Genomic DNA, 19386 nt, shown 5'->3' with positions numbered 1-19386 from the left:
CGATTTTATTACTGATTTACCACCCAGTCAAGGGTTTAACACTATTCTTGTGGTTGTGGACCTATTTTCAAAAATGGCACATTTAATTCCTCTTAAGGGGCTCCCAAATGCTTTCACTCTGGCAAAGGTATTTCTTGAAGGCATTGTATGGCTCCATGGGCTTCCTTCAGTTTTGGTCTCAGACCGAGGTACTCAATTTGTATCTAACTTCTGGAGAACATGCTGCTCTATGGCCCAGATTGACATCCGGCTATCCACCAGTCACCATCCCCAAACGGATGGTCAAACTGAGAGGACAAATCAGCCGCTCGAGCAGTATCTGCGTTGCATGTTACACCAAGCCGAAGGAAGCTGGTTCGACCTATTATGGATAGCTGAATATGCTTATAATAATTCCCTACACACCAGCTCTGGGCAGACACCCTTTTATACCATGTATCGCAGGCACCCACATACTTCTGAGTTGGACGTTCCTACAACCCTGGAACTGCCAGCAGTCAAAACCTTGCACACAACCATTTCTCAAACCTTTAAAAGGGCAGCTGAACACCTACTTCAAGCTTAGAATCGCCAAAAGAAGTTTGCTGATCAACACCGAGCAAAGGCCCCCAACTACCAGGTGGGAGACAAAGTCTGGCTGGCGTCTAAACACTTGCCCATTAAAGGAACCTGAACTTTCCGTCCAAGAAGCCTGGGTCACTGTCACCTCCGTGATAAATCCTGTGGCGGTCAGACTAGCTCTGCCGTCAAACATGCAGATTCATCCCCTGTTCCACGTGTCTCTCCTTAAACCTGTTCAACCTGCGACCCGGGCAGCAACGCCACCGCAGCCAGTAGTAGTCGTCGGGGAGCCAGAATTCGAAGTCAAGGACATCCTGGATTCAAAGTACGTCAGATCCAAATTATAATACTTGGTAGACTGGAAGGGGTCTGGCCCACAAGACAGGACATGGGAGCCTTGTGAGTACATCCATGCACGTCACTTGCTTAGACGATTTCATCAAAACCATCCAAACAAACCAGGACCAGACAGAAGAGCCACCTTGAGAGGGGCCTTGGGGGAGAGTGCTGTCATGATTCCTGCCCCTCATGTCCCCAGCCCTCCAAGATGTCAGGCTGGAGCAAGGCCACGATCACCTACATGGCCCTCAATGGCCTTTCCATCCCTCCAAAGACCCACTTGGAGTCAGACTTGGCGCTTGTGGCACCAGACTCACTCACTCCCATAGGATAACATTGGGGATTGGACTGGTAGTGCATTGATGGGGACAAGATGGATGCCCCCACATATTTCGGTTCCCAGATCTGCATGTGCAGTCTAGTCTTTTGGGTGTGGTTCAGCCCAGAGACACCTGGGATACCCAGAGACTATTTAAGCCACTCCGAGCCTGAGAAACATGCTTTGTGTTTTCTGCACCTGCAGCGTGACACTCACCGTGTTCGGATCGGTCTCCAGTAGGCCTGCATCTTTCTTCTGCGATCAGCTCCTGCAAGAACAAGAATACTGTTAGGAACAGCCTAACCTTATGGCGCTTCTGCCCATCATTCATCGCTCCTTCTGTTCTGCGGGCATCTTCGGCGGTGTCATTCCCATCCCGGCTCGCCGCTTCCTAAGGAAAAGGAAAAAGAACAGAAAAAAGGCATTAGTAAGCATTCAGCAAATCTTCGCTTATTTTTAAAGACTGTACGAGCTTCAAACGCTTACCTGAATCCCAGCCGCTCTGGGGGAACTCTGTCTCCGGAACTTCTCATCCATCTGCAAGAGGGAAAAGACACTCCAGGTTAGCATGGAAACATCTAGAGGTGCTGCAGACCGTGCTTACTCACCGCATTTCTTCTTCATAACCGGCATCCACGCTGAAAACATTGCGGCACCTAAAAGACACAGAAAAAGAACTCAGTTCAACACAAGTATGAAAGGGTCGCATCGCGCATCGCGTTCCCGCTCACCTTGAGTGCTACTCATCTCAGCAGCACGTCGCCATCCCCGGACACCGGCCATCATCTAAGGAAGGAAAGGAACAAAGTTAGAGAACTGTTCAAAAGACTCATTATACTTACCTGTCCGACTTTTGCCAGTGAAGTAACTAGGCAGCAACGAGCCTGCATCAATCAACTCACCCCTGTGCTGAAAGCAGGACAGAGAGCACACTTTCCAAGAAAACAAAGTGAGCTGTGGATCAAATGGAAGGGTTGGTCCCCGGGTAAGAAGGGGTTCAAGCACACAGAGACAATAGGGAGTTAAACTCTACCAATCCTGTGTTTCAGGCCTAGTCTCCGGTCGAGTAGACTCCAGGGAATGGTTTGAGGTCATAAGAGGTCAGAACAGGCTGAGTGACGTCCCCGTGGATACCAGGTGAGCGTTACACCCAGTTCCGGGTCATTTAGGTGAAATATTTGTTTTTTTTTTATTTTAAACTTTGGAATCTCCAAGTCAAGTATTTGCTGGAGTACCTTTTCAGTAATGAAACTCCTTTCAAGCACAAGCGCCAAAGTGGCTTTAATCATTTCAGAATGCCCATTCACATGGATAGGGATCCATGGCTGCCATTCTTCCATGTGTATTTCTGCAATTGTTGTAATGTGTTTTTCTTGATTTAATTCTGGAGTGATATTTGGTTTGTATCTTTCTTCATTTAAATAACAACACAACATGTTTTCATCTATTTCTGTTTGCCAGTTTCTGTTAGGGTCCAGATAAATCTCCAAAGTTTCTCTTTTTCTCCTCGCATTTCTGCCTGACACATGAGAACAATAGTGACACTAGGCACACAGACATTCTGAAGATATACTTCCACTGCACTTTCTGATTTAGCAATGCTGTGGCATTCTTTTACACTGTTTCTTTGGGTCATTATTTTCTTAGGTCTCAATGACTTCTTAGCTAAGGACCACAATACCCCTTTTACCCCATCAATGAGGGGCGATAATCTCTTCAGGCAATTTTGTCCTATGAGGAGTGGTATTTTAATGATGGGTGTGACCATCACTTCCTCTCTCCTCCGATGCTTCACTATCTATATGTCAAACTCACTGACACCTTCAATAGGTTTCTCTTCCCCATTAAAATTGTGCACAGTGCCTTCCTTTTCTCTCACCTACACACGAGTCTGTGGGGATTTACCTTCTTTGATACTTTTCACCAGTTCTTTTGACATTATTGCTGCTTGGGCACCTGGGTCAATCATTGCAAATGCATTACATCGTTCCTCAATAGTAATAGGAGCATATGATATTATCCTCAACCTATTCTAGTATGCATAAAAAATGAGAATTTCTGATAATATCAGGGCTTGCTTTCCTTAGCTCATTTTTACTTTTTGCTGGACAAATGGACATATGAAATTACATATTACCCACCTTTTTCCCACTACATTTTGAATTTATGTGTCTATTCTCCAGGGCTCAGAACCCATTTGGAGTGTGTCCACTGACTGCCCCTCTGATTTGGGACCATTAGTGTTCACACCCCAATTTCCCATTGTGCCTTTGCCATTGTCTGGTACCTCTCTACTGACTTCCACATTGCAACCTATTGGCTGTGCATTTTCACAAGTGTCATACATGTCAGTTTATGGTTTGTAACACTTATCTGCATTTTGTACAGAGCCTGCCATTTTTATCCCTTGAAACATCTGTGTCTCAAAATACTCCTCAAGTGACTGACCTGCAGCCACCTTTTTGGGCAATTCTGTCCTCTGTGTGGGTATCAACAGTATTGTGATTATCAAGTAAGGATAATCTATCTGTTTTTTTTAAAAACAATGTTATTTATTTTAAACAACTTAATTTACAGACGTACATATCAAATCACATGCCAATCAATATCCACCTCTGTCTGCGTGTTACCCCATTCCCCCAAACCCCCTCCCTTCCTTAACCTAATCCCCATTCATTATCTCTACCACATTGCAACTAATTGTACCCTGTGCCTATATTATCCTCTAGCTCTTGACTATATCCCTCCTTGTCCCTCATTAGCAGTATCCATGTGTCCAGAGACAGCTAACTCTGATACCAAAAGTTTCCATGCATCTAAATCCACATTACATTCCTCCTGGCCTTGGTGGGCTGCCTCTTACCATACTGTGGTATCTGCCGTATTCCATTTCCGGAGGTCCTCCCATAATCAACCTACTTCTGGACCCTTGTGTGCTTTCCACCCCATTGCTAGTCTGTGCTTCGCCAATATATATGCCAGATCTTTCAACTTATTCACATATCTAGCCAAGACGTGAACCTTATTGAGTCTGGATGTACGTTAGCTTGCAGAATGCATGGGAGATCTAGTGAAAGAGGTGGCAGACATTACGAGTAACTTAAAAGACAATTTCAGAGAAGTATCGATGTTGCAACAGCAAGTGCGGAACTTCAAAAGTAGAGCAGAGGAAGCAGAAAGGCGAGCCAGATGGAACAACATATGAATCATTCGGCTGCCAGATGGGGAAGAAGTATCAAAGCCAACCAACGTCATAGAAAATATGTTGCTGCAAGAAAAAGGCCCAGACACCCTCACTCAGTGATTCACAGTGGAGAGAGCACATAAGGCCCTGTTGAGGAAGCCTCCACCCAGAGCCCCACCTTAGCCCATAATAGCCTGGATATTAAACTAAAGGGACAGGGAAAAGATTCTTGAACACTTTCACAAAGGTTGAACAATTCAACGGGCTTCGGCTAATATCACTGCTAACCCGGACTACACTTTCCTGGTGCAGAAACAGAGGATGCACTTTACGGCAATCAAGAGGAGGCTACGGGGGGGAACCTCAAATATATGCTGTTGTACCCGGCCAGACTGAAAGTCATACGCAAGGTCCACTCCATCTTCTTCGAGACCCCTGAAGAAGCAAATATGGATATGGAGAATTCGCCAACTGATGCGGATGACCAAGCTAAAAGAGAAGACAACACATCCTAAAAAAAGAAGAACAGCCCGCGAACACAGACTGCAGTAAAATCCTATAATGGTAGTAAAAAGTAAACCACTGCCACCACCCATTCGGTGAGGAAAGGGTAGCATAAAAATGTTTCAGAAAAAAAGTATCAGGCGCTCCTCTCCAGAAAGAACAATGCATGATAACCTGTTCTGAACATGGCATGATAACCTGTTCTGAGATGAGAGTTTGCAGCACACGCTTTTTGCTCACTGTACCGTTCACAGATGGTAAATATCCATTTGCATATCAGTCTTTGTCCTGCTCACATGGGCAGTCCAGCACCGAAATGCTATGGCAATTCCTCTCTGAACAAGAGTACTGACAGCAACCCCATACACATGCTTCATCCTTGTTGGGCCTCATCAGTGATGTGAAGCTTTGCCTCTCTGAGCACAGTGAGCAGGGAGTCCAAGAGAAGCTAGACAAAGGGCATATTAAGTAATCCCTCCAGCACCCTATTGTGAGATAGTGTGTGCTGGGTCTAGAAAGTTATAAAGGTAAGTAAAGTCAGTTTCACTTTACTGCTCTGGGAAACAGTAGTTTATCCCAGAGAAGATATTTAAATCTTTGGGGAATCTGAACGACTTCCCTGTGTCACTGCACTGAAGGTGCTGCGTGACACAGTATAAAAGATGATGCCTATGGAGTTTGTCAGACTCCACAACCAAAAAAAAACACAGTGCACAAAATCACATTTAAATACATGAGAGATTTGGAAAAAAAGGTCTCACTCTCTCCAGGTTAAAACAATCAAGTCCTCAAAATCCTGCAAATTTGCTGGGGGTCTCTAAGGTAGAGGGAATTAGCAGATTTCTGAGAATTCTCCCCAACAAGCATCCTTTGCCATGTTCGACCTGAGGTGGGGACTGATTATGTTAGCAAGGTACATAATTAATATTTTTTCTTTCATTTGATGGGAATTGTTCCCTATGCTGATTTCCATTTTCAATGAATCTATCCACATATCTTGGTCTATCTGGGTGGCCATATACCATTGTATTAGGGTCAAATCTACTCTGGGCGCCTAGTGTCTGGTATAGGCCATTGTACATTTTATTTTATCTTTCTATTTTTTTAAAAACTTTATTTAGTACACATGGTGAACATAACATACTGTTACAATGATGTATATTCTGGCTTACAGGTATATGACATGGAAATATCTTGGCATGGTTTGAGCAACACAGTATACAGTATTTTAATGTTTCTCCCCACATCTCGCAGAACGGTACATTCGCAAGTCCCCCTAAATATCTCTTGGGTGGGTTCTGCCTGTTTGTAATGTAGCAAAAAGTTCCTCCTTGTCGTTGGCCCATGTGACATTGTGTGCCAGTCTGTCATTGATGGTGGCTCTTTCGGTGTCCATTGCAACAAGATGGCACAATTGGTGAGTAGAAGTCCCAGGTTAACCATCTTACGTGTTACAACAGTTAGCTATCCCACATAGTCTACCATACAGTTTATTGAAGTTAGCGAGGGGGCCGCCCTGTTATTTCATCAAGCGCGTGGCACACAGCTTGCTTTTGATTCTTTTTTAGGAATGGCATATCATGGTGAAATCCCACTCTAGGAGAACTACCAAGATATCTGGGACTAATGTAAGAACTTCTATAGCTGGGATCAATAGATTGGAACATAGGAGTTTGAGGTGATGTCTGCTGTGTAGGCACGCCCCTTTGATTAGGTGCCATGTCGTTTTTTGCCTTACTTTGTGCTGATTCATGCGGCATCTTAACAGACTTTACCTCCAAAATTGCTGGTGTGGATTCCTTAGACTTTGGTTTTGCCTCTGTATTCGTAGGCCCCTCCTCTTTTTGACCAAATATCAATTTATACAGGTTTGTCCCCTATTTAATCATCCACTCTAGTGGTTTTTTCCTGTCAACTTCACACATTAATTGTGAGACAATTTATTTTTGGAGCCCATAAATGTATGGAGTTTAAAATTCTACAGAGTTAAGGTTAAAGGTCACATCAAAGTGTGAAAATGCTACTTTGACCTTTTAAAACAATTGGTGCGGAGACTCATTTTGCTGTGCCGCCATAGTATAAGCGGCTTTCCTGGCTTGCTATAATGACTGATAAGGTGAGAATGGATGTCTAATCTCCTTCTCAAAGTCTGCCCATGACACATTTTCCTGTTCATTGAGACCACAAATGATACTAGCAGATGCTGCATCTAGAATGAGTTGAAACTACCGTCTATATTGTTCCCTAGGAATCTGAAGGGCTTTGTACATATCGTGAACCGTCTCTACTCTTCCATTCAACAATCCCCTCCACTTCTGAGTGGTTTAGTCATGTCTGGATAGATTTAATAATTTTTAAAGGACTGGTCCATTCTGCTATACGTCATTTTGTCACTCATTCCAGTTATCTTGTGGGCAAGAACTTGTGTGAACATTTGCAGGTAATTCCGACCATAAATTTGGGTTATAACTAGGTCTGGCCATGTGGACATCTGCTGGTACCTTTCCTTGGCTAGGGCTGTGATTGATGTCAGCTCTAGAGAATGTATGTAATACCCTGTCACTTTTCCTGAGACTTGAGATTGAATATTTGCTGTTCCAGGTTCTTGCACTATCAACAAAGATGTTCTGCTTCATGATAGAGAGAGCAGAATGCTCGTCCCTGACCTTATTGATTATTGCTTGCAATTCATTGATCTGTGTCTGACAATGATCAAGTGCTTTGACTTTTTATTAATTTTCTTCCAGTAATTTAAATATCTCCTGCTCCATAGCATGGGATTCTTTGTCTTTATCCCTGTTATCTTTTCTAAGGGTTTGAATTTCAGAAACTGCATCATCTTTATATTGTCTTATATCATCCGATATTTTTTTTTAATGGGTTAATTCTTGCTCACTCTCATTAATGTGTTTCTCTCTCTGAGCCAATTGAGCAGCAAGACTGCTACATTTGGCTTGCAGTTCTGTGTCTAGCTCTCTCTTCTTTCATTGTGATTTCAATTGTTGCACCTGATAACATTCATTGTCCAAACTATGCTGTCTTTCCCTTGCATCTTTATAGATCTGTTCAGCAGAAACCAAAATTTTGTGCAAGTCTGATGATGCAATTTTTCGAATCCATGCATTATGGCGCTTGGAATGGTCTAAGGAGACACACCTGCACAATACCTTCTTTATCAAAAATACCTGCAAAGGCCTCTTTTTCTGCTTCTCCGATAATCCTACCATTTCTGGTTGTCAAATCTTCCGAGGACCAGTTTACATAAATGTAAAGTATCACCTCGAGGTAATCTGATAATTCAGAAAATTCTGCCTGAATCTGGGACATGGAGGTATTATGGCCAATCATAGGGGTCAAGTCAGTCAGCACACAGTACTGCAATACCTCACAGCTCTAATTCTGATAATGAGTGCGCAATATAGTTATGCTTATGATGCAAGGTCACACCCAGTAATTATTTTAATGACTTTCCTGCCAACGCACCAAAATGTTTGAAATCTTCTTGGTTTATATTTTTAGTATCTCGTGGTATTTTGTGGTATTTTGGTATAGTGGTCTCAAACCTATTGGGGTATCTTTTTAGTGGTCAGACTAACTTCAGAACACTGCCTAATAAATATTTTACCAGGGTCACTAACGGTAAACAAGTATTGGACTTATGGCAATAATTTATTCATGCCTTCCTGTGGTATCATATCTATAATACCACTTTATGCCCTTGTGGCATTCACCCCAGAATATGTTTATCATGCAAGTGAAACATGAAACATTCATTCAGAACCTCTCAGAGTAAAACAATTTATAGTGGCTAAATTTACTTTGATATTTCTGTTTACTGCACATTCTGCATCTCTCTTGATGCCAACCCAATGAAACTGAATACAGAATAAATACACTGAGACTAAGTCACCTTTTCAAATTGTCATTCTTTATCAGAATATAGAACTGTGCAAGATAGTCAGAATGACATGCATATCCATGTTGTAATTCAAACATAAGCAAAGTCTTTCCTGCAATGGATTGCAAAACACACCGCAAAAAGAGGGAGCCTGTGGTCAACACTGATGGCATCAAGAAAAATGGAAAATTTGGACTCAGTTTTCCCCAACGCTGACCGTCCTCCCAATTGGGAGCAAGATGCTCACCACGCCACTATTGACTACATTTTTGCCTCGCGCTCCCTTCTTTCAAAGGTAAAAGACTTCGAGGTTCGCAAAACCAAAGCGAGCGATCATAACCAGCTCACCATGTCTCTGCAACCCCATTTTAATCCACCGGCACCGTATGTGGTAGGGGTTGACTCAAATTCACGAGGCAATCGCTTGAATCTGACAACGAAATCAGTCTTAGATCTGTCTGCAAAATATGTGTTGGGGTTACGTTCTGGTGGAAAATATTCTTTGGACTACGTACCTCTTCTACTACAATACAGGGCCAAATCAAAAACGTCAGCCCCATCATTTACCGCTCCGAGACATTCCTTTGATGCAACACTGGTAGCAAAGAGACGCGAACTGCGCAGGCTGAAACGGATGCTTGGGACCCTTCCACAAAATCAAGACCAACTAAAGTCAGAAATAAAGGCCTACAAAAACTGGGCAAAAAACCATCGCCACAACTTGTACCAGCAGGATGCTGAATCCATGCTAAAAGCAATCTGCGGAAACAAAGCAAAAGATTTCTGGTCTCTGCTAAAAACTTCAACACCTTCTCTAAACAACACGACCATCAACGCCACGGCGGAAGCAAAATGGATCAGTCACTTCTCGTCCCTCTTTCAAGCTCCGCTCACCACAGGCTTGCCTGATTCGAAATCGAAAAACGAAAACTGGCTGAAATTGGACGACCTGGCGGAAATCAGAGATCAAATTAAAAAGCTGAAGAACTCCAGAGCGACGGGTCCGGATGTAATCTCAAACATAGACTTGAAAAAAAATGCAGACGAATGGGCACCATTTATCCTGTCTATCTTCGCGCAGTGTGCCGCCCAGAAATCGCTCCCTCCATCGTGGACGAGGGCGATTATCGTTCCAATTTACAAGAAAGGTGACATCACCGATCCACTAAATTACCGCCCTATAGCCCTCTTGGACTGCATTGGGAAAGTCTACGGGAGCCTTCTTTTGAAAAGATTTGATGCCTGGTCAAAGTTGGCCCCCTGCAATGACAGGTTCCAAACGGGCTTTAAAAGAAATGTGGGAACAGCGGCAAACATACTTACCATTAGCATACTGAAAAGTAAGGTCTTGGAGGGCAAACCAAGGATCTTAGTGGCCTTTGTCAACCTCTCCCAAGCCTTTGACTTGGTAGACAGGCAGCGCCTCTGGTACAAACTCGAAGGCTGGGGTTGCCCCCATGAGATTCTGCAACCAATCAAGGCTCTCCACTCGGAAACCACCCTCAGGGTCCGATTGTCACAATTGGGCAACTTGTCATCTGAAATCCAGACAGGTCGAGGGGTGAAACAAGGTTGCCCCCTAGCTCCAGCACTGTTTCTTGCCTTTATTGGTGATTATGGCATCTCAGAAGATCCGTCAAGGACTTTTCCGCCATCCCTGGCCACAGTAAAAATAAGCCACCTATTGTATGCTGATGACCTCATCCTACTCGACCAGACCCAGATTGGCCTCCAGTGGCAAATATCAAACCTCCTGCGTTACATGTCTGATAACAACCTAAAAATAAACAAAGAAAAAACTAAAATCATGTCCCTGGAGTCCGGCCAGAAAAAAAACGCAGAAAACTTTAAATGGTATCTGGAAGAACATGTGATCGAGAAAGTCACAGTATACAAATTCCTTGGAGTCCTGATGGACAGCACCAAACACGAAAGTTCAATGCAGGCCAACCTTCAATTTAGAATAAAGAAGTTGACATCTCAAGGGAAGGCGATTGACACAAAATTCAGTAAATTCTCTTGTATCCCTGTGATCGAATTCTACAGAAAGAAAGTCATCCCCTCCATTACTTACGGAGCCGAAGCCATGCCTCTGATTCCAAGTAAAATCTGGCAAAAACTTGAAAGTGTGTTCTGGAAAGGGGTCTTGTCCCTCCCAAAATCAACGTCCATAGCTGCTATCCGGAGAGAACTGAGCCTAGTGTCTCTAAAGACAATAGTTGACATTAGTTCCCTGAGGCTGCACCGAAAATGCATCATGAATGGGAGTGATGATATTTTTGGTCTCCTAAACAAGGAGTTAAATTCTGGCAAGGTGCAAATGCTGGTAGTATGGAAAGAAGCAAACTCGGCTTTACTCAACTCAGTCGTTTGCTCGGAAGCCGACCTCACCTCACATCCAACTAGAGTGTTCAAAAAATTGAAAGAGCTTGACTGGATTCAAACCCAGGGGTCCGCTTCAAACAACAAACTTCTCCAGCACTTGCCTCCAACATTCCGTAAGCTCAATGAGCCAATGAAGTACCTTCAAAAATTCCCCAATAGGGGGGCTCGGAATGCTCTTCTAAAGGATGAACTTGGTGGCCACAAACGAAATTCTCAAGATCAGAGGTTTATCTGATACGAGCGCCTGTCGCTTATGTGAAAATAAAACCAAATCCATCAGACATTTGCTTCTGTCATGCCCGAAAAACCAGAACCTGAGAGGGGCTTACTTGAATCATCTAATAGTGGACGATCGAGGGTGGGACGACGATACCTGGTGGAATAGACTGATCAGCGGAGACAGAATAACCTGGCTCCTGGCAACCGTGAAAATATTGGAACACACGATGAAAATGACAACAGCCATAGGGTCCCACCCTGGCTAGTTATCGTGCAATTTACTGCTTCCGTTCTTTTTGTAAAATTCTTTTGAATATACACAAATAAAAATAATAATAAAAAAAAAAAAAAAAAAAGAAATAAATTAATAAAACACTCTATTTGCATTAATGTCTACAATTCTGCCAACATTGGCCTTGAACTTCACAACAAAATTGGCAGAGCACATCATCTGACTCTCTGATGAGTTTTATCGCAGCAACACTTGAGAAATATGAACATAGTTTTACACACACTTTTAAAATGTTATCATGCAGTGCCTGAAAATGAAATGACTAGTTTACTCTAAGCTACCTAGTATCAATCATCCATTTAGCACTCCCTTTAATTTGTGCATAATTACCTAGATTCAGCTGGCGATATTCCCTGACTCAGCCTGGAACTAACCTAATAAATCCTTCCCCATTGTTTCTGCTTGCCGCACCAACCAGGTTCAACCACAGACAAGGGTGCTCGAGACCGCAACTCTTCTGATGACTGCCAAACTAGGAGGGAGACAGACAGCCCACAAGACAGTCAGCCTGCAGCAATGTTGGCAAAACACAGGAGAGTCAGTCTGCCCAGGAACTAACTCTCTCCCTGTCCATCTGCTCCTGAGCCAGTGGGTGAGTGGATGACTCAGCCCTTTCTGCTTCAAACCTTTTTCTAAAACCTCATGTGTCATTCAAACCACCTCCCTTTTTGTCAGTCAGCCAATCCAAGAATGTTCTGACCATGTCCAGAGCGCTTAGGAGCAGATGTAATAGCTACATCTCAGTGCCGATTTCCTGCTCTGAAATTTGTTTAAACAATGCAATGTCTGTAGCAGAAAGGAGCTCACATCTACACTTCTGATTTGTTACGTTCCCATTCAGACATAACACAGCCTTCAGCCTATACATTTAGTTTATTTCATTTCCAATCTACCATGCATTTCCATCAATCTGCACCAAGTTTATATCATGGACTCGTTTGCACTGAATGTTAGTATGGGAATTTGTTATATGTTAAATGGATAAGTTAAATTAGTATGTTAGTTTCATGTTAGTTTATTTTCAGTGCAACTCAGCTCACAACTGTGGTATCATGGACCAAGGTGATCATTTTCTAGCATGTGTTCTGTGATTCCCAACATTCGCATCAATTAGATTCAACCCGAGTCTCATAGCCTTGAGTCACACATATGAGTCTCACACCCTTGGCCCTAGTTAAAATTCAGACCTTTGCTAAAATGTGGATGATGAAATGTGGAACTACCTTGTTGAAATTCAGAATAGGGAAACGTATTTCCCTATCACTTTTCCCTACAGACCTGTACAGCACAGAAGAATGACATTCAGTGACCTTGCAATCATTGCTGGGCTTATCAGGCTGTGCAACATGGCATGGTTTGTGGGATCAGGAGGACATACATACAAACGCACATGATTTAGAGTGATTCACATCTGTAGAAGGATGGAGGCCTGTGTTTCGCTCACCTGGTCTCTGCGGGGGCGATGGGGCACGGTTGCAGCTCTCCCAGCGATATGGGCGGACTTTGAATTCTCCCTCTGTGACTCTAGCGATGCTGAGAAGGTGCTTCTTTAGGGCCGCACCTGCGTTGAATATGGAACATGAGTATGCTAGCTTAGGGTCCTTGCTCCCACCTCCCGTTCTTCCCGTGGTGTGGATTCCGCTGCCCTGCTATGAGGAGCTCACCTGGTGTATTGGGTGCTTGGCTCTCCATTCTGCTACTTCGGGCAGGGGCGCTTGATGGAGGAGGACCGAGTTCCTGCACTGGTCCTGCGTGGTAGGAGACATTGACTGCGAAGGGCTGAGTTTCTTCACTGGTCCTTGGGTAAGTACCAATATTTTAGTTTAGTATTGATCTTCTGTATTGTCCTGCTACTGATTAGCTTTCTTGTAGCAATGTTTGTTCTGTTTTATATTGCCCGCTCTTATCTTACCCCGTTGTTGCTCTCTTTCTTGCAGGGTCGATGCGGACCCGTGGAGCGGCTGAGGTCGAGATGACCGCTAGAGTGGTGAAGCAGAACGGGACCCGTAACCGCTGGCGGATGGTAAGTGGTCTCGCTGGGCAGTGCACGTGCTGAAAATGCAGTGCGGTCTTCTCAGAAATGTCCTAACCTTGTCTTGTTCTTATCATGCAGCGATCGAAGATGCCAGGAAAAGGATCACTATGGAGTGATGCCAGAAATGAGTGATGCAGATTTCCGAAGGTGAGCAGCAGCAAAAGGACTGTAGGAGCAGGATCACCGGACCTAAGGTGAGTGCCAGAAGGTTAACGTGGCAGTGAGAGCCTCTTTGCATCAGAGTGCAAAGTAACGCGAAGCACGAGCCATGTGAACAGAGTAGCTTATATAGCTGGGCTTCTGGACCCCGCCCATCAGCCTGGCCTACCTGCCACACCTAGCCACACCTAGTAGTCTGCACGTGGGGCTGGCCCATGGATAACCGGCCCCAAATGGAAAATAAAGTAGTTCCTCTTAATTCTGCACAAGAGCCTGGCGCCAGGACTGAGCCCAGCTGGGCCACCTGTGTATATTTGCCCTTAAAGGGCTTACAGAGCTGATTTAGGGTAGTAACTCATGGCACCCACTACCTGTGGGTGCGGTTCCTTGAGTTCATGGACCAGTGGAAGTGACAGCCTGTGCATCCTTAGTGAGCCCCTACTCTACTCCAACCTTTTCTTTTACCAATATGTACCAACCTGTACATCTGCTGACCCAAACCCAAAATACAATGCAGGCATATGAGTTGCCATGATCTCCCCAATCACCATTGCAACATTTCCCCACCCACAATTCCTGGTTGGTGTCAATCACATGCATCGTAACCATGTGTGATGAGACTGCGACATGGAACTGACCAAGGCACCGTTGCAGGGCCACTGCTCCATTGACACTCCATTTGTGGAATGTATTACACTAAACCAACTACTGGCCATCCACATCCTGTCCCATCTGGAACATGCCTTAATGTGTCTATGCACAGGAATGTTTGATCAATCATGCCCACCGGCAGCCAGGGAATGGATGACTGTGACATCATGCACACATTGCAGTGACTCTAAGTGAGTCCTGATTATCTTCCCAAATTGATGATTCACATGCATGACACAGTGAATGTGTACAATAACATGTGTATTGCATGACATTGCCATACATATGAGTATTGACATAGCACTGAACGCACCCAGACAGTGATGTGCACTGTGACACCAACATGTACCACACAGAGAAACCATGCAACCACCCTCCATCGATGCAGGGCAAGAGATGGTAGTTTACAGTAGCATTCATGCCGTGCCCATGGACAGCTGTCAACTGCAACCAACTGTACTCCCACACATATGTGTTCATGACATGCAACATTATCATCACATACACAACACTCAAATGCCACTCACCAGATGTGTCAACTAGGCATCCATATCTCCCATGCCAAGCACCTGCTCACTGCTGATAATTCCACTTGTGACCTCTACAAAAGGAGTCAGGTCTTTTTTTCTCTGGTGGCCCCTTTCCAGTGGCTTTGGAAGAGTCCTGGTTGCTCCTGAGCTGCTCCTTAGTCCTTCGAATTCGGTCATCCATCCACTTTTGGACCTGTTTAGCAGTGCACCTCTCCACACAACTGATGTTGATGAGGTCTGTGACCTTCTGCTGCATAATTATTCACTGAGCGGGACTACAGGTGCTGCCAGCCGAGTGATGGATGTCTCCATGGTGTTTCTGCACATATGCTAGGTCCCCATGGTGTTCTTGCGCATACTCTGTGAGCTTTTGAAACTCCTCACCTGTGAAGCGCTTTTTCCCGGCGGGCCCCTTCTCCTTCACCTGTGCCTGATTATGGGGTGGTGAATTTTCCTGCTCTGCAGGGTGTCCCCTCTTGGCCATATTTGCCCTTGTTGGTGCTGGGCCACCTGTTGGCCTTTGATCATGTCTTCGTCCAGGTGTCGGGTCACCTATAGGCTAAGGCTAACTACGTCCTGGGCCCAGTCATATGTGCCCTCACCACATACCTGTCTTCTCCCTTTTAGACACAATACGGATTCCACAAAACATCTACCCGCCTTCATATGCTCAGGGCGTGAAAAGGCCAAACATACAGGGTATGGAGAGCATCTTACTTCATTTAGCCAGAGGTACACAGTCTAATAAAACAGTAGATATTTGAATTGCTATACAACATATTTCTTCAGAAGAATACAAAAAAAACATACAAACATTATAGTCAACTAACCAAGGTATCAATTGCATACACATATTTGGCATAATGGATTGTCTACTATTATTGCAGCCATAAAGGGTGAGATTAGTACAAGAAAGTGAGGGATCTTAGACAAGTGGCACTTTTAAGTTATATTATGATCTTATCACCACTGAATCGTGTTTCTAGATCCAAGATTTGTAGCATGCCCACAAATAGATCTAATTTGCGTGAAACCCTGCATCCGTCTTCAGGAGACTTCTAAGTTGTAACACGTGCTAAGTTTTGATGTGGTAGATGATGCGTAATGCAGTTAGCATCACGATCTATAAAAAAAAAAAGAAGTAGAACTGGTTATTAAAAATTGTGTACCAAAAAACTCAAAATCCTGTAGTGTGAAAACAGCTCACTGACCTTCAATTTCTTCGTGGCATATGAGGTGTTATTCCAAGGTGATGTGGCTTAACAATTAACCCATGAGCGGCTTGTGTTGCACGCTAGAGGCAAAATGACAATATAACACTGTAGTTACTTATTACTCTCCTTTATTAACTTAGAGAGAATCAATCTGCAACTGTTGTGCGGCAGCGTGTTCATTTTTTTTAGTACCACTGCATTTGCAATCTGCAACTATGGTGTGGCAGCGTGTTCATTTTTTTAGTACCACTGCATTTGCAATTGTTACTATGTGTTGTCTTACTAGTATGTACTTTGTATATTTCAATTTCATTATTTCAAACATAATATATGTATTGGAGGAATGTAAATGTTTTCATTTCACCCATCAAGAGAATTTCATTAATCGTTTACCTAGACTGGTTATGTCTGCGTCACTGTCTGCGGTGGAAGTCCCAAGAACGCCACATGACACAGGAACTGACACAGGAACTGACACAGGAACGTTTGAGGGCCTACAATCCAGGCAAGAACAGTAGTCTGCCTACGGATAGTTGATGAAGAGAGTGACTCGGCCCTGGTGGGAGCTTTGCAAGACATGTGAGCCTGCTGCCAGTGTATATAGTTGTATAGTGATCGTTTTCATTTTGGAGTTTTATTTTATTTGCATCCCTGGATATTCTCACCCTTCCCCATATTTTATTATTGTAGTGTAAATATGTGTAATATAAGTTTATGGTTCTGGATACAAGACTTCTTGCAGTCTCTTGGTCCATGTGCATAATCACTTGTTCAATGTTATCCAAAGACATTTCTTCTATGACAGTCACATGGGTTGTGGCCTCACAGTGGATTTGTGGGCTACGCTCATCACTTGTGCTCTCGATATTCAGTAAATGTCTCCCGCTCAAAGTATGGTCACCCATCCGCACACATCTGCAATCACCCACTATCTGCTCTCATATCATGCTGCACATCTGCCACTCAAATGCTGCAAATTCACATGACAGATTAATCTTTCTGGCTGTACACATTATCCGGCTCCTTGACTCAAACACAGCCTTCACATCACTTAATCACAAGCCTGCTCTACTTGCATCACTTGCACAGATTATGCCACCCCTTCATACCTATCTACCTACCTACCTGCCTTCCTTCGTTCCTTTCTGCACACTGCAATGCACACACACATTCAAAAGGACTCACAACAATCTCTGATTTCTCAGACTTGGGTCCCCCAAGGGCATTCACCCACAGTGATTTGAGGCCATTGCAATGGCACATGGTCACAATTATTTGCATTACTATGTCACAAGTAAATGGAGTGCTCAAAGTGTAGCTGGTACTACATTATGCTGTCCTGTTGATATGCAACTGAGTGTGATGTACCTGGGATTCCTGTAATGAGCTACAGATATGGATTCAATGGCAGTGCTGACCGTTGTTCATGTTGGAGTAGGATATGTGGCAGGTGTACTTAATGCTGGAGGCAGGGCAGAGGAGGTGAGGTAAGTTGTTTGTTCAACATTGGACTGGTCGGGGTTCAAACTCACAGTGGCAGCCTAGGGTAGTGGGCCAAGGTTGGTGGGGGTGGTGGGTGGTGTGAGCACTTGAGGGCAGCCTGGGGTTGAAGGTGGATGTGAGTGGGGGTGGTGGGAGGTGTGTGGGGGTTTTGGACATGTCCGAGATATGAGAAGAGAAGGAGAGAGTAGAGTCAAAGATGACCCCCAGATTTGTTGTCTCACTGGTAGGTGAGGGTGCAGGCCAAGAGAGGCTGGCTAGAGTGAATGTGGAAGCAGGGGTTGCAATTAGGATGATCTCTGTCTTACTGGCATTGAGGCAGAGATCATTAGCAGCACACCAGGACTGAATTGCGGACAGGCAGTCAGGATGGCGCAAGGAGGAGGAAGAGGCTAATGGTAGCCTGAAAGAGAGCTGTGTGTCATCCGCATTACCCTGAAAGTTGGAGGTGAATGCAAAGATCTTGTTGGCCATGGGGGCATGTAGACATTGAAATACTAGGGGGATAGATTAGATCCATTGTGTCACCACAAGAAGAGAGAGTGACAGCAGAGAGAAAGGACCCAGTTTCCACCTGGGAAGGACAGTCAGAGAACAAAGAGACTAGCCATGCCAGGGCCTGATCTGTGATGCCCAGGGTATCACAGAGACGGGAGATCAGGATGTTGTGGTTTACCATATTGAAAGCAGAAGAGAGGTCAAGAAGAATGAGGAGAAAGGGAGAGGAAGAGTCAAGTTTGAGAGCAGGTCTTCTGTGCCTCTGGATGCTCTAAATCCAGACTGATGGTCATGGAGACAACCAACAGATTCAGTGTGGAGTGTAAGCTGAGAGATAGCCAACTTCTCCAGTAGTTTGCCCTGGAAAGGAGTGATGAACATCGGGAGATGCTGGAATAGAAGGGTTGGCAGAGGGTTTTTTGAGCAGAGGGTGCACAAGAGAATGCTTGAGAGAATTGGTTAAAACTCCAGTGTTGAAGGAGAGGTTGTAGAGGTCTGCAAAGGCTGGAGCTAGAGAGTCAATGTTGTTCTTGATGGTTTGGGGGGGCAAAGGTCCACCTATTTTGAAGAGAATTTATAGACCAGACTTCTCTAGAAATCTCCTAAGGTGTGACAGGGGAGATGGAGGAGGGAAGAGGGGTGTGGTGGGGTGGCAAGGGGGGCCCAAGGGATGATGGTGCATGAGTGGGTGCAGAGCAGGGAGAGGACAGGATGTCCTGTGTTTTGGCAGTGACGTGTGCAGCCAGGGCCCCACAAAGGGCCTGGGTGGGTGCAATAGAGGACAAGGCTGCAGCAGGGTTCGCCAATTCCTTACAGACTTTTAAAAGTTTGGTCATGTTATTGGATGCCATGGTGATGCGGGTTTGAATATGGACTCTTTTCTTGAAATGTATGCAGAGCCTATATTGCCTTTGCAGAAGGTGGCAGGCCATTTCCGTTCCTCTGCCCTGCACTTGCGTTTAGGATCAGCCAAATCAGAGTTGTACCAAGAGTTGCACTTTTTGGCAGGCTTTAGTCAGACTCTCATGACAGGGGCAAGGATGTTGAGAGTATTGGAGTAGTAAAGGTGAAAGTTCGAGAGGGTTGTTTCAGGGTGGG

The sequence above is a fragment of the Ambystoma mexicanum genome, chromosome 7q, assembly GCF_040938575.1.
Source record: "Ambystoma mexicanum isolate Mex_15411 chromosome 7q, UKY_AmexF1_1, whole genome shotgun sequence".
NCBI lineage: Eukaryota > Metazoa > Chordata > Amphibia > Caudata > Ambystomatidae > Ambystoma > Ambystoma mexicanum.
Note: the sequence above shows the minus strand (reverse complement) of the source record.